Below are 22,359 nucleotides of genomic sequence, written 5' to 3'. Positions count from 1 at the left end.
ACAGTTATCACCAAAACATACTGCATATGCTCCCTTTATGTGATAAGATTGTCAAACTGCCTAATTTTCTATGTGGATTGAGATACAAAATCTTGGAACTTTTTAAAATAAGTATAAATTTTAAAAACTAAGTAAAAAATACTATAAGTCACTATAAGCAATAATTCAAAATATTTAAAAGACATATGAAATAATTATGGTCAAAGAAAAAGTTCTTTTGATTCTCCAAGTAATAAGTACATCACACAAAGTGAGAAAGAAAGAATAGCTAATTATTACACAATGTCACCTTAAATCTTTAATTCTCGCTTAACTATAATATAAATTGAAGTAATGTAGTTTAGCGTAACCTCCGGATAAGTTTTTACACTCCTACGGTCCTAAATCCTAATCATACCTTTTTGTTCCTTTTTATAGCCGCTTTGCAAATGGTACATTCATAGTACACTCACATTTGTTAAATGGTGTCGACATTAACTGATACGTGAGTAACTAATAAGTCAGGTTGCAACGTATCCACTTTCAATCTTCCATAGACACACACATAAATGTCCATTCTAATTGTTTGCTTCAAAGTGTAGCGTCCATTCTAAGCCAACTTTCAACCAACCTTTTTCTTTTTCGTTTGCAGTAGAGTGATATAGATTTTCTTGTTAATAGTACTATTTTGGATGGTAGAAATGGGCAAGAAAAAGCTTTTAGATTGGACTGCACGATCCATAATGTCTACGGGAAGCGAAAGAGTGTCCCTGTTAAAAAAAGATGTAAGCTTTCTCTTTTTTACCTTACTCATTAAATAAAGCATAGTATAGTAACAAAAATGAAGGCTTTCTCATGATTTTTGTTCTTTTCTTTTTTCTTCTTGTTTTTGTTTTCTCTTTGGTGCTGGAATTTTTTTGCATATGAATAATTCTTAGTTTCCCTAACTTGAGGATAAATGTCAAACATATTGGTTATACATTTTCTAAATGGATAATATACTTCTTATCCATTTTTGACCCGTTTTAAAAAAGTTCATTATTTAACCCATTTTTTAGTGGATAATATAGGTGGTTAACTGTTTTCTTTTTAACTATTTTGCCACACCTATGTACTATGAGTATATGTTATTGAATTACACAAGGGAAGCTTCTGGTGAAGGTGATGTTGGGTGCGCGAACAAAGTACCACACATTGGTAACTGAAAAATTGGGAGCCTACGTATAAGATGTAAAGATCTCTTAATGGTGTGAGACTTTTTGGGAAAAATTTTGCGGGATTAAAGCGGAGACAAAATTTAATTAGGTTCAAATCCCAGATATGACATTCTTGCGCGTTTTTTGAATCCCCTTGTTATAATTTCTGGCTGCCTTACTAGATGCAGTAACAGCCGTTAGATAGCTGGGTGCTATGTGTTACCTGAAGCATTAAGCGCAAAGTTGTGATCTTAATTCTAAGGTATAGGACTTGCTTCCTACATTATGGAATTTTACTGTAGGGTTCAATAGTTCATATGATATTTGGTTCCCCCTTATGTGTTCCCTTTTAATTTAGAAAGGGACTCTTTTTTTAAAGCTTCTGCTACTTTATATATGCTGATAACCTGAGCAGCGCTTAGTAAATAGTTTTCTGTATGGAGAAGGAATAATGAAGTGTACCGAATGCTGAGCTCAGTAAAAATTCTTATATATGTAGATACACAAACATAAATATACACTTTTTAAGGTTCGAATTGGTCAAAAAATGAGTAGAAGTAGTTGCTGACATTTGCTGAGTGCAACACTTTTAGGCTCGGGTGAAGACAAATGAGGAAGGCACTTCTAGTGGTCCTGGGACTGATCTTGAGCATGGAGAAGCAGAGGTGATTGCTTTTTCTGCTGGCTCGTTCGCTTTTTCCCTCATTTAAAGCAGCTCCCTTGTGTAGATCTTGACTTATTGTGCTTGAATTCAGGCTGCCAATGTTGGATTTTGTAGAGTATTTCTTCTGGTGAGTACTCAAAAATTTGAATGTCAGGTATTCTAGTTTTCATCAATACTGCTAACTGTGTTTGATTTCAGGCAAAGTCAGATGCAGGAAAGCTAATTTTTGCTACTATTGCATTGCTGATAGCATCAACAACAAACCTTCTCATAGTATAGCATTCTCATTCCACTTTTGTTACTCTCTCTTAACATCTCATCGCATTAGAGTTTTGAAAATGCTGAGAGTTTAGTAATTGAGTTTCACACTTTTTTTTATTACTATACCTGAAACTTAAACCAATATTAAGGAAAGATAAGAGATCACATAAAGCATGTAGTACCTATTTCAACGTCAACAGTAAGATTCCACTAAAACTCAGTTGTGGACATCCGCCCTTTGCCAGTCTTCTTGGATCTCCTATTGATGCTGTACTTTACCCATTGCAGCCGAAATTTGGTGGCATGGTAATTGACATTGTATCAAGAGACATACAAACCCCTCAACAGCAAGCTGAAGCATTAGAAGCCGTGAAAAACACGATAATGGCTATTATCTTAATAGTTGTTACTGGGTATGGGAATCTCTGCCCTTTTCCTGTCATTTATCTTGTACATCTATCAAGTACCTATTAAAATCCTTGCTTCGTTTGCTCTGTGAGATTATTATTCTTTCCTTACTGGATATGGTATCTTGAAGAGATGATACATTTCCTAGAACTGAACTCCATCACTTTAGACTTGATAGCACTTACGAAGAGGTTCCTTCTAAGTTCTAACTCAATTTTCAGAAGTGTTTTTTGAAGAAATAGGCGCACACTTAGGCTAGATTTTTACTGTTTTAAGTTCACCAATTTTTTCATTTCATAAGAGTAAAATATAAAATGAGGCTCTGAGATTCAACGCTGTGGAGGACCTGCATGCGACCTGTCAATGGTTCCTTATCAATTCCTCATCTCAATGAGACTTGCTGCTGTTTTGTGGAAGTACCTGTTGCGGAAGCCAAATGTATATAGTGTGAATAAGTCACAACTACTATACCAAAAATTTATGACAGCCACCAAATAATAAATAAGACAATAAAACAACAATAAAGGGAACACCAGAATTTACGAGGTTCGGCTAATTTTGCCTACTCCTCGGACACAACCAATATTTTATTTCACTCCAAAAATACAAGTGAAATAATACTAAAGAGAGAAGATACAAATGCCTTAAACAGATGAGAAGGCAAATGAGAGGTGTGTTTCAATCCTAAACATTAGGCCTTCTTTTATAGGGGAAAAATCCCCCCAAACTTAACTCCCAACCAATGTGGGACTTTGGCATTTTGCCAAACTTCAACAAATCTCCACCTTGGCAAAATTCCACATTTTCAATTCTCTCTCAATAACAAATTTTGGTTGTGTCTTCATCTTCAATCTTCAGTGTTCAACAATGTTGATCAAATCCAAACAATGTTGAAACTTGACCGCAGTCACCACCTTTGTCAGCATATCAGCAGGATTCTCTGTAGTATGAATTTTCTTCACCGTGACTCCACCTTCTTCTATGATTTCGCGTACGAAATGATACCGAACATCAATGTGCTTCGTCCTTGCATGATAAACTTGGTTCTTCGCTAATTGAATAACACTTTGACTATCACAAAAAATTGTGATACCTTTTTGTTCAACACCAAGCTCCTTTAGCAATCCTTGAAGCCAAATTGCCTCTTTCACAGCATCTGTAATAGCCATGTATTCTGCCTCTGTTGTAGACAAAGCAACTGTTGACTGCAAAGTAGACTTCCAACTAACTGGTGCCTTTGCAAAAGTAAACACATAACCAGTAGTTGATCTTCGTTTGTCCATATCACCCGCAAAATCTGAGTCACAATATCCAACTACAGACTGATTATCTTCCTGCTCAAAAACTAACCCGACATCTACAGTATTATGAATATACCGTAGAATCCACTTCACAGCTTGCCAATGCTCCTTCCCTGGATTGTGCATATATCTGCTAATAACTCCAACAGCTTGTGAAATGTCAGGCCTTGTGCAAACCATTGCATACATCAAGCTACCAACAACATTTGCGTATGGTACCTTTGACATATACTCTCGTTCAGCTTCATCCATTGGCGACATAGTAGTACTTAGCTTAAAATGGGAAGCAAGTGGAGTACTAACTGGCTTAGTCTTGTCATCTATGCCAAAACGTTGAAGTACTCTCTTCAAATATTCCTTTTGAGATAAACAGAGTTTCTTTGAACGTCTATCTCTAATTATCTCCATGCCAAGAATTTTCTTTGCCTCACCCAAATCCTTCATCTCGAACTCCTTCTTCAGTTGAATCTTCAACTTATCAATTTCTTCCAAATTCTTGGAAGCTATCAACATATCATCAACATATAGGAGAAGATATACAAAGGAACCATCTTTAAGCTTGTGCAAATACACACAATGATCGTATTTGCTTCTCTTGTACCCTTGCCGCAACATAAACTCGTCAAATCGCTTGTACCATTGTCTAGAAGATTGTTTCAATCCGTACAACGATTTTTCAAGTTTGCACACCATATTTTCTTTTCCAGCAACTTTGAATCCTTCTGGCTGAGTCATGTAGATTTCCTCCTCCAAGTTTCCATGTAAAAACGCAGTTTTTACATCCATCTGAACTAGTTCAAAATCCAATTGTGCTACCAAAGCCAACATAATTCTAATGGAGGAATGTTTTACAACTGGAAAAAACACTTCATTGTAATCAATTCCCTCCTTTTGAGCATATCCTTTGGCCACCAATCTTGCTTTGTAGCGAACATCTACTTGGTTAGGAAATCCTTCCTTCTTTGCAAATACCCATTTGCACCCAATTGCTTTCTTTCCCTTCGGGAGATTGGCCAATCTCCATGTATGATTCTGATGAAGGGACTGTATTTCATCATTCATGGCAATCCTCCACTTATCTTCTTCTGAACTTTGGACAGCGTCTTTATAAGTAGTAGGAACATCATCAGCTACAATTGAGGTTGCACAAGCAACCGTCTCTATGAGACGAACAGGTTTCGTTATTGTTCTTTTTGGCCTGCTGGTTGCTATTGATTCAAGTTGTTGTTGAGATTCCTGAGTTGGAATCTCCTCTACTGGCTCTCCTTCCAGAGGGTAATCTTCATTTGTTTCCTCCTCTGCTTCTTGTGTAGGAAAAATAAATTTTCCCTCAAACTCCACCTGCTTAGAAGCACCTTCATTTTGTTTGGTATCTTCTGTTACCTTATTTACCATAGCAAATTCATCAAAGGTAACATCTCTGCTGAATATTACTTTCTTTGTCATAGGACACCATAAGCGATATCCTTTGACTCCAGAAGTAATTCCCATAAAAATAGCCTTCTTTGCCCTTGGATCCAATTTTGACTCTGTCACATGATAATATGCAGTTGAGCCAAACACGTGCAAAGAGTTATAATCTACAGCAGGTTTTCCGTACCATTTTTCAAATGGTGTTTTGCCATCAATAGCAGCAGATGGTAGACGATTAATGAGGTGGCATGCATATGTAATTGCCTCAGCCCAAAATTCTTTGCCCAAGCCAGCATTGGACAACATACACCGTACCTTCTCCAGCAAGGTCCGGTTCATACGTTCTGCCACTCCATTCTGTTGTGGTGTATGTCTAACAGTGAAGTGTCGGATGATGCCATCATTTTCACAGACCTTATTGAAATGATCATTTTTGTATTCACCTCCATTGTCTGTGCGAATACACTTGATTCTCCTGCCTGTCTGATTCTCCACCATCGTCTTCCATTTGAGAAAAATTCTCAACACTTCATCTTTGCTCTTCATTGTATACACCCATACTCTTCGGGAAAAATCATCAACAAAGGTTACAAAATAGTGCTTCCCACCCAATGAAGGTGTTTTGGAAGGACCCCAAACATCAGAGTGTACATAATCCAAAATGCCTTTAGTATTATGGATCGTTGTACCAAATTTAACCCTTGTCTGTTTCCCTTTAACACAATGCTCACAAAACTCCAAGTTGCAAGCCTTTACTCCTTTTAACAATCCTTGATCTGATAGAGTTTTCAAGGATTTTCCTCCAGCATGTCCCAAGCGCATGTGCCATAGCTTGGTTGCTTCTGCCTCTTTGTCGTCACTAGATGTTACTGTCGCTGTCCCAATAACTGTACTGCCACGATAGCGGTACATATTATTATTCTTCCGATTAGCCTTCATTACCACTAGTGCACCGGAGCATACTCTCATCACTCCATTTTCTGCAATGATTTTGAAACCCTTTTGATTCTAGGGCTCCCACAGAGATGAGATTCTTCTTCAAATCCGGTACATATCGAACATCTATCAATGTTCTGATCATTCCATCATGGTTCCTTAATCGTATTGAACCAATGCCATATGAGGTAAGAGGGCTGTTATCCGCTGTGTGGATGACTCCATATTCTCCTTCTTGAAATTCCATGAACCAGTCCCTGTTGGGACACATATGATAGCTACAAGCCGAGTCCATCAACCATATGTCTGATGATGTTGATGACTCTGTTGTAACTAATGAGAAGTCTGAATCATCACAATCAGCTACATTTGAATCCATAATAGCCTTTCCATTGTTATGTTTGGCCTTATTCTTCAACTTCGGACAGTCTTTCTTCCAGTGCCCTTTTTCTCGACAAAAGGCACATTCATCTTTACTGGGTCTGGATCTTGACTTGGATCTTCCCTTCTTTGTCCTCGTTTGATTTTGAGGACGACCCCTCACAAACAGTGTTTCTCCTTCTCCGCCCTTCTGTTTTTCTCGCTTTCTTTGTTCATAGCTCTACAAAGCTGAACAAACTTCTCTGAGAGAAATTTCGTCATTTCCATGGAGTAGAGTAGTTTCAAGGTGCTCGTACTCATCAGGAAGTGACGCCAACAACATTAAGGCCAAGTCACCATCATCATAAGTTGTATCCATATTTTGCAAATCTGTGACCAACTTATTGAAACTGGTGATATGTTCATTCATCGTGGTACCAGGAACATAGGTGAAGTGAAACAGTCTCTTCTTCATGTACAATTTATTTTGACTGTTTTTCTTCAAAAATTTATCCTCCAGTGCTTTCCATAATTTACTTGCAGAAGTTTCCTTTGTGTATGGATATTTCTGCTCTCTAGCAAGGTAGGATCGAATGGTACCGCAAGCAACACGGTTGATAATTCTCCAATCTTCTTCTCTAATAACATCTGGTTTCTTTTCTTCAATGGCCAGATCTAGCCCTTGTTGAAAAAGGACATCTAGAACCTCGCCTTGCCACATCCCAAAATGTCCGGACCCGTCAAAAATTTCTACCGCAAATTTCGCATTTGACACAATTCTTGTCATAAGCGAAGATGCCAATGATGACGTATTGTTGACACTTGATGTAGATTCTTCTTGTTTATTGTCCCCCATATTTGACACAAATATTATTTAATAGCTGACGACACAAATCAAGATTATTTCCTTTCTGATGTAGAAGATCAGACTAAGCTGCAACTACAGAGCATACTCAGACAGAACCTTGACTCAGTTACCAAGATAAATCTTTTCTGATGTGGAAGATCAGACTATGCTGCAACCACAGAGCATACTTAGACAGTACCTTGGCTCTGATACCAATTGTTGCGGAAGCCAAATGTATATAGTGTGAATAAGTCACAACTACTATACCAAAAATTTATGACAGCCACCAAATAATAAATAAGATAATAAAACAACAATAAAGGGAACACCAGAATTTACGAGGTTCGGCTAATTTTGCCTACTCCTCGGACACAACCAATATTTTATTTCACTCCAAAAATACAAGTGAAATAATACTAAAGAGAGAAGATACAAATGCCTTAAACAGATGAGAAGGCAAATGAGAGGTGTGTTTCAATCCTAAACATTAGGCCTTCTTTTATAGGGGAAAAATCCCCCCAAACTTAACTCCCAACCAATGTGGGACTTTGGCATTTTGCCAAACTTCAACACCAGTCTGCGTAATAGTTTATCGGCACCAGATTTCACCAAATCTAGTGAAGAGAGTGAGGAGTCTGTTGTGTGCCATTTGCTCTGGAGACCCATAAATAAGTAATATGCCTTGTCCAAATTTTGTCGTAGTGAACTCTTTGATTCTCATTAAAAGATACTGTAACATGGTTGCTGCATTTTGCATACTTTAGCTTGTTTTTTTTTTCTCCCAAGTTTTCATGCCGTGAAATATTCTTTTCAGCTCTCTGTCCACTGCATTACGGTCATGGTTGTTTTCTTCCGTCAGTGAGTGGGTTGTTGCTCGTCTGAGAAAGAATTTGTTTAGTCACCTTATCCAGCAAGTAAATTCCTCCTTTCTTCTCCCACTTTTTCATGTTTCTCTTTATTCTTCTCAATGTTTGCACACAATCTTTTCTTTTGAAGTACTTTTTACTTGACTATGGCCACAGCACAGCAAAATGTCTTGGTTCAGAGTTGAGCCACTTGTTTCTGCTTGATGATTTATAGTTCTTATAGGAAATAGCCTTCTATGATGTGACTCGGACAGGGGAACTGTTAAGCAGGCTATCAGAAGACACCCAAATCATCAAAAATGCTTCAACCACCAACCTATCAGAAGCTTTAAGAAACCTAACAACTGCACTTATTGGGATTGGATTCATGTTCTCATCTTCCTGGAAGTTGACATGTGAGTATCTCTATAATCAAGATTCCCACGCCCCCACTAACTACCCCTACATACTACTACTCCTCATTAGTGATCTGTCACTTGGTTAGTGCTGTCTCTGGTTGTTGTGCCTATCATTTCCATTGGTGTTCGTAAATTTGGGCGCTATATGAAGGAGCTGTCACATGAAACTCAAGCAGCTGCCTCCATTGCTGAGGTTGGTATTTACTTCGTGCGATTTTACAATCGCATGCCTGTAATTGCCTTTTTGAGACCATGCAGCTTCTCTTGAATTTGTAAATATGTAGGAATCTTTTGGGGCTATCAGAACAGTGAGATCATTTGCAAAAGAAAAATATGCAATATCAGGCTACTCAGAGAAGGTTGATGAGACCCTAAAGCTAGGACTTCGACAAGCAGTGAGCATACTCGTGAATTGATTCTCTTTTACTTACAAGATAATGGATATTAACTTAATTAGTGAGGTTTGTTTGTTACCATGTTTCGGTTACAGAAAGTGGTTGGTCTATTTTCTGGAGGGCTGAGCGCAGCATCAACTTTGTCAGTTATTATTGTGGTGATTTATGGAGCTTATTTGGCTATAACTGTTGAAGTTTGGCAAAACCTTTTGTCCCACATCGGTGGGAAAAGAAGGGTTGGGGGGATTTTCCCCCTATAAAAGAAGGCTTAATGTTTAGGATTTAAACACACCTCTCATTTGCCTTCTCATCTGTTTAAGGCATTTGTATCTTTTCTCTTTAGTATTATTTCACTTGTATTTTTGGAGTGAAATAAAATATTGGTTGTGTCCGAGGAGTAGGCAAAATTAGCCGAACCTCGTAAATTCTGGTGTTCCCTTTGTGGCTGTCATAATTTTTGGTATAGTAGTTGTGACTTATTCACACTATATACATTTGGCTTCCACAACAATTGGTATCAGAGCCAAGGTACTGTCTAAGTATGCTCTGTGGTTGCAGCATAGTCTGATCTTCCACATCAGAAAAGATTTATCTTGGTAACTGAGTCAAGGTTCTGTCTGAGTATGCTCTGTGGTTGCAGCTTAGTCTGATCTTCTGCATCAGAAAAGAAATAATCTTGATTTGTGTCGTCAGCTATTAAATAATATTTGTGTCAAATATGGGAGACAATAAACAAGAAGAATCTACATCAAGTGTCAACAATACGTCATCATTGCATCTTCGCTTATGACAAGAATTGTGTCAAATGCGAAATTTGCGGTAGAAATTTTTGACGGATCCGGACATTTTGGGATGTGGCAAGGCGAGGTTCTAGATGTCCTTTTTCAACAAGGGCTAGATCTGGCCATTGAAGAAAAGAAACCAGATGTTATTGGAGAAGAAGATTGGAGAATTATCAACCGTGTTGCTTGCGGTACCATTCGATCCTACCTTGCTAGAGAGCAGAAATATCCATACACAAAGGAAACTTCTGTAAGTAAATTATGGAAAGCACTAGAGGATAAATTTTTGAAGAAAAAGAGTCAAAATAAATTGTACATGAAGAAGAGACTGTTTCACTTCACCTATGTTCCTGGTACCACGATGAATGAACATATCACCAGTTTCAATAAGTTGGTCACAGATTTGCAAAATATGGATACAACTTATGATGATGGTGACTTGGCCTTGATGTTGTTGGCGTCACTTCCTGATGAGTACGAGCACCTTGAAACTACTCTACTCCATGGAAATGATGAAGTTTCTCTCAGAGAAGTTTGTTCGGCTTTGTACAGCTATGAACAAAGAAAGCGAGAAAAACAGAAGGCCGGAGAAGGAGAAGCACTATTTGTGAGGGGTCGTCCTCAAAGTCAAACGAGGACAAAGAAGGGAAGATCCAAGTCTAGATCCAGACCCAGCAAAGATGAATGTGCCTTTTGTCGAGAAAAAGGGCACTGGAAGAAAGACTGTCCGAAGCTGAAGAATAAGGCCAAACATAACAATGGAAAGGCCATTATGGATTCAAATGTAGCTGATTGTGATGATTCAGACTTCTCATTAGTTACAACAGAGTCATTAACATCATTAGACATATGGTTGATGGACTCGGCTTGTAGCCATCATATGTGTCCCAACAGGGACTGGTTTGTGGAATTTCAAGAAGGAGAATATGGAGTCATCCACACAGCGGATAATAGCCCTCTTACCTCATATGGCATTGGTTCAATACGATTAAGGAACCATGATGGAATGATCAAAACATTAACAGATGTTCGATATGTACCAGACTTGAAGAAGAATCTCATCTCTGTGGGAGCCCTTGAATCAAAAGGGTTCAAAATCATTGCAGAAAAAGGAGTGATGAGAGTATGCTCCGGTGCACTAGTGGTAATGAAGGCTAATCGGAAGAATAATAATATGTACCGCTATCGTGGCAGTACAGTTATTGGGACAGTGACAATGACATCCAGTGACGACAAAGAGGCAGAAGCAACCAAGCCATGGCACATGCGCTTGGGACATGCTGGAGGAAAATCCTTGAAAACTCTATCAGATCAAGGATTGTTAAAAGGAGTCAAGACTTGCAACTTGGAATTTTGTGAGCATTGTGTTAAAGGGAAATAGACAAGGGTTAAATTTGGTACAACGATCCATAATACTAAAGGCATTTTGGATTATGTACACTCTGATGTTTGGGGTCCTTCCAAAACACCTTCATTGGGTGGGAAGCACTATTTTGTAACCTTTGTTGATGATTTTTCCCGAAGAGTATGGGTGTATACAATGAAGAGCAAAGATGAAGTGTTGGGAATTTTTCTCAAATGGAAGACGATGGTGGAGAATAAAACAGGCAAGAGGATCAAGTGTATTCGCACAGACAGTGGAGGTGAATACAAAAATGATCATTTCAATAAGGTCTGTTAAAATGATGGCATCGTCCGACACTTCACTGTTAGACATACACCACAACAGAATGGAGTGGCAGAACGTATGAACCGGACCTTGCTGGAGAAGGTACGGTGTATGTTGTCCAATGCTGGCTTGGGCAAAGAATTTTGGGCTGAGGCAATTACATATGCATGCCACCTCATTAATCGCTTACCATCTGCTGCTATTGATGGCAAGACACCATTTGAAAATGGTATGGAAAGTCTGTTGTAGATTATGACTCTTTGCACGTGTTTGGCTCAACTGCATATTATCATGTGACATAGTCAAAATTGGATCCAAGGGCAAAAAAGGCTATTTTTATGGGAATTACTTCTGGAGTCAAAGGATATCGCTTATGGTGTCCTATGACAAAGAAAGTAATATTCAGCAGGGATGTTACCTTTGATGAATCTGCTATGGTAAATAAGGTAACAAAAGATACCAAACAAAATGAAGGTGCTTCTAAGCAGGTGGAGTTTGAGGGAAAATTTATTTTTCCTACACAAGAAGCAGAGGAGGAAACAAATGAAGATTACCCTCTGGAAGGAGAGCCAGTAGAGGAGATTCCAACTCAGGAACCTCAACAACAACTTGAATCAATAGCAACCAGCAGGCCAAAAAGAACAATAACGAAACCTGTTCGTCTCATAGAGACGGTTGCTTGTGCAACCTCAATTGTAGCTGATGATGTTCCTACTACTTATAAAGACGCTGTCCAAAGTTCAGAAGAAGATAAGTGGAGGATTGCCATGAATGATGAAATACAGTCCCTTCATCAGAATCATACATGGAGATTGGCCAATCTCCCGAAGGGAAAGAAAGCAATTGGGTGCAAATGGGTATTTGCAAAGAAAGAAGGATTTCCTAACCAAGTAGATGTTCGCTACAAAGCAAGATTGGTGGCCAAAGGATATGCTCAAAAGGAGGGAATTGATTACAATGAAGTGTTTTCTCCAGTTGTAAAACATTCCTCCATTAGAATTATGTTGGCTTTGGTAGCACAATTGGATTTGGAACTAGTTCAGATGGATGTAAAAACTGCGTTTTTACATGGAAACTTGGAGGAGGAAATATACATGACTCAGCCAGAAGGATTCAAAGTTGCTGGAAAAGAAAATATGGTGTGCAAACTTGAAAAATCGTTGTACGGATTGAAACAATCTTCTAGACAATGGTACAAGCGATTTGACGAGTTTATGTTGCGGCAAGGGTACAAGAGAAGCAAATACGATCATTGTGTGTATTTGCACAAGCTTAAAGATGGTTCCTTTGTATATCTTCTCCTATATGTTGATGATATGTTGATAGCTTCCAAGAATTCGGAAGAAATTGATAAATTGAAGATTCAACTGAAGAAGGAGTTCGAGATGAAGGATTTGGGTGAGGCAAAGAAAATTCTTGGCATGGAGATAATAAGAGATAGACGTTTAAAGAAACTCTGTTTATCTCAGAAAGAATATTTGAAAAGAGTACTACAACGTTTTGGCATAGATGACAAGACTAAGCCAGTTAGTACTCCACTTGCTCCCCATTTTAAGCTGAGTACTACTATGTCGCCAAAGGATGAAGTTGAACGAGAGTATATGTCAAAAGTACCATACGCAAATGTTGTTGGTAGCTTGATGTATGCAATGGTTTCCACAAGGTCTGACATTTCACAAGCCGTTGGAGTTATTAGCAGATATATGCACAATCCAGGGAAGGAGCATTGGTAAGCTGTGAAGCGGATTCTACGGTATATTCATAATATTGTAGATGTCGGGTTAGTTTTTGAGCAGGAAGACAATCAGTCTGTAGTTGGATATTGTGACTCAGATTTTGCGAGTGATCTGGACAAACGAAGATCAACTACTGGTTATGTGTTTACTTTTGCAAAGGCACCAGTTAGTTGGAAGTCTACTTTGCAGTCAACAGTTGCTTTGTCTACAACAGAGGCAGAGTACATGGCTATTACAGAGGCTGTGAAAGAGGCAATTTGGCTTCAAGGATTGCTAAAGGAGCTTGGTGTTGAACAAAAAGGTATCACAATTTTTTGTGATAGTCAAAGTGCTATTCAATTAGCGAAGAACCAAGTTTATCATGCAAGAACGAAGCACATTGATGTTCGGTATCATTTCGTACGAGAAATCATAGAAGAAGGTGGAGTCACAGTGAAGAAAATTCATACTACGGAGAATCCTGCTGATATGCTGACAAAGGTGGTGACTGCGGTCAAGTTTCAACATTGTTTGGATTTGATCAACATTGTTGAAAACTGAAGATTAAAGATGAAGACATAATCAAAATTTGTTATTGAGAGAAAATTGAAGATGTGGAATTTTGCCAAGGTGGAGATTTGTTGAAGTTTGGCAAAACCTTTTGTCCCACATCGGTGGGAAAAGAAGGGTTGGGGAGGATTTTCCCCCTATAAAAGAAGGTCTAATGTTTAGGATTGAAACACACCTCTCATTTGCCTTCTCATCTGTTTAAGGCATTTGTATCTTTTCTCTTTAGTATTATTTCACTTGTATTTTTGGAGTGAAATAAAATATTGGTTGTGTCCGAGGAGTAGGCAAAATTAGCCGAACCTCGTAAATTCTGGTGTTCCCTTTATTGTTGCTTTATTGTCTTATTTATTATTTGGTGGCTGTCATAATTTTTGGTATAGTAGTTGTGACTTATTCACACTATATACATTTGGCTTCCGCAACAATAACAGGCTCCATGACTGCAGGATCTCTGACATCCTTCATTCTTTATAGCCTCACAGGTAAATAATCCCATGAGTTTTCCTTTTCTTTATATTGCAAATCGAGTTGGCCAGGAGAAGGAATGTTATTAAAAATGGTGTAATCTGGAATTGTTATCTAGAGAAGCCATTCCATTTCCTTTTCTTTCACCTAAAACAGTAACTAGCTAAAAATTTACTTGAGGAACAATCCTAGCAGCTACCTCAATAAGATTTTGATAGATCACATGCTTAAGAGAAGCTTTACAAAATATACGTTACTCAGATATTATATCTGGTGCTGAGGATTTCTCAGGATTTTGTTCTGTCATATTAGACAGTGACCATAACCACTTGATTAGATGTAGCTTCTGAATATTCTCAGCTTTCTCAGAGTGACCTTGTCGTCTTGATATAATAAAGCATACACTAGAAAAATTACGTGGCTGTATACCTATGTTTCTGTGGTCTGCATATCCGTAATGCTTCCTCACACTTGTCTTTATCATGTAATGGCAAGTTTGAAATTAATCATCAAACCTAGAATGCACATTTCCTGAATTCTACATAGTTCCATACAATCAGTTGCATTTCGGTTTATTACATAAAAGAAAACGATGTTTGATTTATGAGGCCTCATTCACAACTGAATTCCTTGCAGTTGGATCCTCGATATCGTCTCTATCAGGTTTATATACGACAGCGATGAAAGCTGCAGGAGCAAGTAGGAGAGTTTTTCAGCTTCTAGATCGTGTCTCAAGCATGCCTACATCAGGAGACAAGTGTCCTACAAGGTTAGTTCGTCCTTCTTCAACCACGAACAGCATCCTATGGATAGCTGGTGGTTAGAAGCTTGTATTCCACTGGTGATTAATTACTTGTTTGTGAAAGTTAAGACCCATAAAAATACTTCTAATAACATTTTGACTTTTAGTGCAGTGACCCGGATGGAGGCATTGAACTGGATGATGTATGGTTTGCTTACCCATCTCGCCCAAGTCATATGGTACTCAAGGTAAAATTTTAGTTTTTTCGCGTATCAACAGTGACATTGACATACGTAAAGATATCAGAAACATTTTGTCCTATTATAATTTGATGTAGCCAAGTCATAGTATCTAACCTGATACTCTTAGTGTTTTCTTTTAAACTTTGAAATGCGCCTAGAAGTCTTTGTGGTGTGTTCACAGTAAAGTTAGTTAGTTTACTGTTTGGAGGATTAAAAAAGGAAGCCATTTGAAGTTGTAAAAGTTGGTCGGGAGACTTAAAAAACAACTCTTATGCAGAGCACCTATTATTTTTGTTTTCTTTGGATTAACAGGGTATATCGCTAAGATTGAGACCAGGATCAAAAGTTGCCCTTGTTGGTCCGAGTGGTGGAGGAAAAGTAAACTTCATATATACACAATACCTGCTAATGTGATATTATGAGGTTTGTGATGATAAACTTTTATCCTAACAAGCTCGTGGTTGGATTACAGACTGTTGCGGAAGCCAAATGTATATAGTGTGAATAAGTCACAACTACTATACCAAAAATTATGACAGCCACCAAATAATAAATAAGACAATAAAACAACAATAAAGGGAACACCAGAATTTACGAGGTTCGGCTAATTTTGCCTACTCCTCGGACACAACCAAATATTTTATTCCACTCCAAAAATACAAGTGAAATAATACTAAAGAGAGAAGATACAAATGCCTTAAACAGATGAGAAGGCAAATGAGAGGTGTGTATCAATCCTAAACATTAGGCCTTCTTTTATAGGGGAAAAATCCCCCCCAAACTTAACTCCCAACCAATGTGGGACTTTGGCATTTTGCCAAATTTCAACAAATCTCCACCTTGGCAAAATTCCACATTTTCAATTCTCTCTCAATAACAAATTTTGGTTGTGTCTTCATCTTCAATCTTCAGTGTTCAACAATGTTGATCAAATCCAAACAATGTTAAAACTTGACCACAGTCACCACCTTTGTTAGCATATCAGCAGGATTCTCTGTAGTATGAATTTTCTTCACCGTGACTCCACCTTCTTCTATGATTTCTCGTACGAAATGATACCGAACATCAATGTGCTTCGTCCTTGCATGATAAACTTGGTTCTTCGCTAATTGAATAGCACTTTGACTATCACAAAAAATTGTGATACCTTTTTGTTCAACACCAAGCTCCTTTAGCAATCCTTGAAGCCAAAGTGCCTCTTTCACAGCATCTGTAATAGCCATGTACTCTGCCTCTGTTGTAGACAAAGCAACTGTTGACTGCAAAGTAGACTTCCAACTAACTGGTGCCTTTGCAAAAGTAAACACATAACCAGTAGTTGATCTTCGTTTGTCCATATCACCCGCAAAATCTGAGTCACAATATCCAACTACAAACTGATTGTCTTCCTGCTCAAAAACTAACCCGACATCTACAGTATTATGAATATACCGTAGAATCCACTTCACAGCTTGCCAATGCTCCTTCCCTGGATTGTGCATATATCTGCTAATAACTCCAACAGCTTGTGAAATGTCAGGCCTTGTGCAAACCATTGCATACATCAAGCTACCAACAGCATTTGCGTATGGTACCTTTGACATATACTCTCGTTCAGCTTCATCCATTGGCGACATAGTAGTACTTAGCTTAAAATGGGAAGCAAGTGGAGTACTAACTGGCTTAGTCTTGTCATCTATGCCAAAACGTTGAAGTACTCTCTTCAAATATTCCTTTTGAGATAAACAGAGTTTCTTTGAACGTCTATCTCTAATTATCTCCATGCCAAGAATTTTCTTTGCCTCACCCAAATCCTTCATCTCGAACTCCTTCTTCAGTTGAATCTTCAACTTATCAATTTCTTCCGAATTCTTGGAAGCTATCAACATATCATCAACATATAGGAGAAGATATACAAAGGAACCATCTTTAAGCTTGTGCAAATACACACAATGATCGTATTTGCTTCTCTTGTACCCTTGCCGCAACATAAACTCGTCAAATCGCTTGTACCATTGTCTAGAAGATTGTTTCAATCCGTACAACGATTTTTCAAGTTTGCACACCATATTTTCTTTTCCAGCAACTTTGAATCCTTCTGGCTGAGTCATGTAGATTTCTTCCTCCAAGTTTCCATGTAAAAACGCAGTTTTTACATCCATCTGAACTAGTTCCAAATCCAATTGTGCTACCAAAGCCAACATAATTCTAATGGAGGAATGTTTTACAACTGGAGAAAACACTTCATTGTAATCAATTCCCTCCTTTTGAGCATATCCTTTGGCCACCAATCTTGCTTTGTATCGAACATCTACTTGGTTAGGAAATCCTTCCTTCTTTGCAAATACTCATTTGCACCCAATTGCTTTCTTTCCCTTCGGGAGATTGGCCAATCTCCATGTATGATTCTGATGAAGGGACTGTATTTCATCATTCATGGCAATCCTCCACTTATCTTCTTCTGAACTTTGGACAGCATCTTTATAAGTAGTAGGAACATCATCAGCTACAATTGAGGTTGCACAAGCAACCGTCTCTATGAGACGAACAGGTTTCGTTATTGTTCTTTTTGGCCTGCTGGTTGCTATTGATTCAAGTTGTTGTTGAGATTCCTGAGTTGGAATCTCCTCTACTGGCTCTCCTTCCAGAGGGTAATCTTCATTTGTTTCCTCCTCTGCTTCTTGTGTAGGAAAAATAAATTTTCCCTCAAACTCCACCTGCTTAGAAGCACCTTCATTTTGTTTGGTATCTTCTGTTACCTTATTTACCATAGCAAATTCATCAAAGGTAACATCTCTGCTGAATATTACTTTCTTTGTCATAGGGCACCATAAGCGATATCCTTTGACTCCAGAAGTAATTCCCATAAAAATAGCCTTCTTTGCCCTTGGATCCAATTTTGACTCCGTCACATGATAATATGCAGTTGAGCCAAACACGTGCAAAGAGTTATAATCTACAGCAGGTTTTCCGTACCATTTTTCAAATGGTGTTTTGCCATCAATAGCAGCAGATGGTAGACGATTAATGAGGTGACATGCATATGTAATTGCCTCAGCCCAAAATTCTTTGCCCAAGCCAGCATTGGACAACATACACCGTACCTTCTCCAGCAAGGTCCGGTTCATACGTTCTGCCACTCCATTCTGTTGTGGTGTATGTCTAACAGTGAAGTGTCGGACGATGCCATCATTTTCACAGACCTTATTGAAATGATCATTTTTGTATTCACCTCCATTGTCTGTGCGAATACACTTGATCCTCCTGCCTGTTTGATTCTCCACCATCGTCTTCCATTTGAGAAAAATTCCCAGCACTTCATCTTTGTTTTTCATTGTATACACCCACACTCTTCGAGAAAAATCATCAACAAAGGTTACAAAATAGTGCTTCCCACCCAATGAAGGTGTTTTGGAAGGACCCCAAACATCAGAGTGTACATAATCCAAAATGCCTTTAGTATTATGGATCGTTGTACCAAATTTAACCCTTGTCTGTTTCCCTTTGACACAATGCTCACAAAACTCCAAGTTGCAAGCCTTTACTCCTTTTAACAATCCTTGATCTGATAGAGTTTTCAAGGATTTTCCTCCAGCATGTCCCAAGCGCATGTGCCATAGCTTGGTTGCTTCTGCCTCTTTGTCGTCACTGGATGTTACTGTCGCTGTCCCAATAACTGTACTGCCACGATAGCGGTACATATTATTATTCTTCCGATTAGCCTTCATTACCACTAGTGCACCGGAGCATACTCTCATCACTCCATTTTCTGCAATGATTTTGAACCCTTTTGATTCTAGGGCTCCCACAGAGATGAGATTCTTCTTCAAATCCGGTACATATCGAACATCTATCAATGTTCTGATCATTCCATCATGGTTCCTTAATCGTATTGAACCAATGCCATATGAGGTAAGAGGGTTGTTATCCGCTGTGTGGATGACTCCATATTCTCCTTCTTGAAATTCCATGAACCAGTCCCTGTTGGGACACATATGATAGCTACAAGCCGAGTCCATCAACCATATGTCTGATGATGTTGATGACTCTGTTGTAACTAATGAGAAGTCTGAATCATCACAATCAGCTACATTTGAATCCATAATGGCCTTTCCATTGTTATGTTTGGCCTTATTCTTCAACTTCGGACAGTCTTTCTTCCAGTGCCCTTTTTCTCGACAAAAGGCACATTCATCTTTGCTGGGTCTGGATCTTGACTTGGATCTTCCCTTCTTTGTCCTCGTTTGATTTTGAGGACGACCCCTCACAAATAGTGCTTCTCCTTCTCCGCCCTTCTGTTTTTCTCGCTTTCTTTGTTCATAGCTGTACAAAGCCGAACAAACTTCTCTGAGAGAAACTTCGTCATTTCCATGGAGTAGAGTAGTTTCAAGGTGCTCGTACTCATCAGGAAGTGACGCCAACAACATCAAGGCCAAGTCACCATCATCATAAGTTGTATCCATATTTTGCAAATCTGTAACCAACTTATTGAAACTGGTGATATGTTCATTCATCGTGGTACCAGGAACATAGGTGAAGTGAAACAGTCTCTTCTTCATGTACAATTTATTTTGACTGTTTTTCTTCAAAAATTTATCCTCCAGTGCTTTCCATAATTTACTTGCAGAAGTTTCCTTTGTGTATGGATATTTCTGCTCTCTAGCAAGGTAGGATCGAATGGTACCGCAAGCAACACGGTTGATAATTCTCCAATCTTCTTCTCCAATAACATCTGGTTTCTTTTCTTCAATGGCCAGATCTAGCCCTTGTTGAAAAAGGACATCTAGAACCTCGCCTTGCCACATCCCAAAATGTCCGGACCCGTCAAATATTTCGACCGCAAATTTCGCATTTGACACAATTCTTGTCATAAGCGAAGATGCCAATGATGACGTATTGTTGACACTTGATGTAGATTCTTCTTGTTTATTGTCTCCCATCTTTGACACAAATATTATTTAATAGCTGACGACACAAATCAAGATTATTTCCTTTCTGGTGTGGAAGATCAGACTAAGCTGCAACCACAGAGCATACTCAGACAGAACCTTGACTCAGTTACCAAGATAAATCTTTTCTGATGTGGAAGATCAGACTATGCTGCAACCACAGAGCATACTTAGACAGTACCTTGGCTCTGATACCAATTGTTGCGTAAGCCAAATGTATATAGTGTGAATAAGTCACAACTACTATACCAAAAATTATGACAGCCACCAAATAATAAATAAGACAATAAAACAACAATAAAGGGAACACCAGAATTTACGAGGTTCGGCTAATTTTGCCTACTCCTCGGACACAACCAAATATTTTATTCCACTCCAAAAATACAAGTGAAATAATACTAAAGAGAGAAGATACAAATGCCTTAAACAGATGAGAAGGCAAATGAGAGGTGTGTATCAATCCTAAACATTAGGCCTTCTTTTATAGGGGAAAAATCCCCCCCAAACTTAACTCCCAACCAATGTGGGACTTTGGCATTTTGCCAAACTTCAACACAGACAACCACTGCTAACTTGATAGAGAGGTTCTATGATCCACTTAAGGGGAATATACTGCTCAATGGGGTTCCTTTGGTTGAAATACCAAATGAATATTTACACAAAAAGGTAATATGATCTCATCATCTACGATTAAGTATCTCCATATCTTATAGAAGGCTCTCCTTTAATAATTCAAATGTGTTGTGCATGCCATATTGAGCTGTCTGTCTAAAGGCTTTATTGTTTCAACAATATTAGTACTAATCAACTTATCATTGAGTAGTGGTCTTCAAATTTCTAAAATATCCAAATCTTAACTTCTACATTAATTTAGATTAGTATAGTGAGCCACGAACCTGTTCTTTTCAACTGTTCAATACAAGAGAACATTGCATACGGGTTTGATGGCAAAGCAAGCAGTGCTGACATAGAAAAGGCAGCGGTAAATTCAATTTCTGTCCCAAAATTCAAGACTTGTTACACTTTCACTCTGTTTTCACCCAAAAACATGATTCGTCTTTGTCAACTAATAATGGTGCAGAAAAGGGCTAATGCTCATGACTTTGTAGAATCCTTTCCGGATAAATATCAAACTGTTGTTGGAGAACGTGGACTAAGTTTATCAGGAGGGCAGAAGCAGAGAATTGCAATTGCCAGGGCCCTGTTGATGGACCTAGAGTTCTACTTCTTGATGAAGCCACTAGTGCTCTCGATGCTGAGTGCGAATACCTTGTACAAGTATGAACTTTCGACCTTATATATGCTCATATTTCCATATTATATCCCTCCGTTTCAATATATGGAGTCTTACTTTCCTTTTTAGTCTATTTACAAAAGAGTTCTATTTACAAAAGAGTGACAGTTTTCTATATTTAGTAAGTTTCTAGTCGTGCATTCCCATTTTACCTTTAATGACACTCCCTTATAGGAACAACATGGCATTTAAAATGGTATTTTTGGTATGTTATACATTCCTTTAGTTTAACACCACAAGACTTTACCTTCATAAACTTCGTGCTAGTCAAACTAAAACACAGAGGGAATACACTTATTTGTAGTGCTTCCAAGTATTCTCATTGATATTCTTACTTTCCAATCCATAGAAAAGCTTTCTGTTAATTTTGATGTGTCAATGCTAACAGGATGCTATGGATTCTCTGATGAGAGGCAGGACAGTGCTTGTAATAGCACATAGGCTTTCTACTGTGAAAAGTGCAGACATTGTAGCAGTTGTTTCTGATGGTCAGATTGTGGAAAGTGGAAGCCATGACGAGCTTCTGGTCATGGATGGAATTTACACTGCTCTTGTTCGACGACAACTGCAAGCATCAACAAGCTGAAGTGTACATCGCCTCGTCAGTAGAACTACATTAATAGGGATCAGAGACAACACAGCGTATGAATAAATCGTGTACTCGCCTGGCAAATTCAAGATCTACATTCTACAGGCTGTTGTTATTGTGTGTTCATGTTGTATTGCCTATAAGAGTATACCTGAAAATTATTGGAATGAGTACACATCTAAACAAATAAAATCAGTCACCCTTTTATTCTTTTCTCATGCCAGAGATCATTGAATGCGATATAGAGCCTTTACAATGTAAAAGTACTTTACACAACCAAGTTATTTTAAAGTTAATTACATATAATTGTTCATAGTATGGGTGAATAACCTGGAAAAG

At 38.3% G+C, this 22,359-nt stretch overlaps 1 pseudogene; it reads left to right on the top strand.

Annotated features, from left to right (window-relative positions):
• The first annotated feature begins 454 nt into the window (after window positions 1–454).
• Window positions 455–22,286, top strand: LOC107809233 (ABC transporter B family member 27-like; annotated as a pseudogene).
• The last annotated feature ends 73 nt before the right edge of the window (window positions 22,287–22,359 follow it).

The sequence above is a fragment of the Nicotiana tabacum genome, chromosome 20 (genome assembly GCF_000715075.1).
Source record: "Nicotiana tabacum cultivar K326 chromosome 20, ASM71507v2, whole genome shotgun sequence".
Classification (NCBI taxonomy): domain Eukaryota; kingdom Viridiplantae; phylum Streptophyta; class Magnoliopsida; order Solanales; family Solanaceae; genus Nicotiana; species Nicotiana tabacum.
The sequence above is the reverse complement of the archived record's forward strand: the minus strand, read 5'-3'. Positions and strand labels throughout refer to the sequence as shown.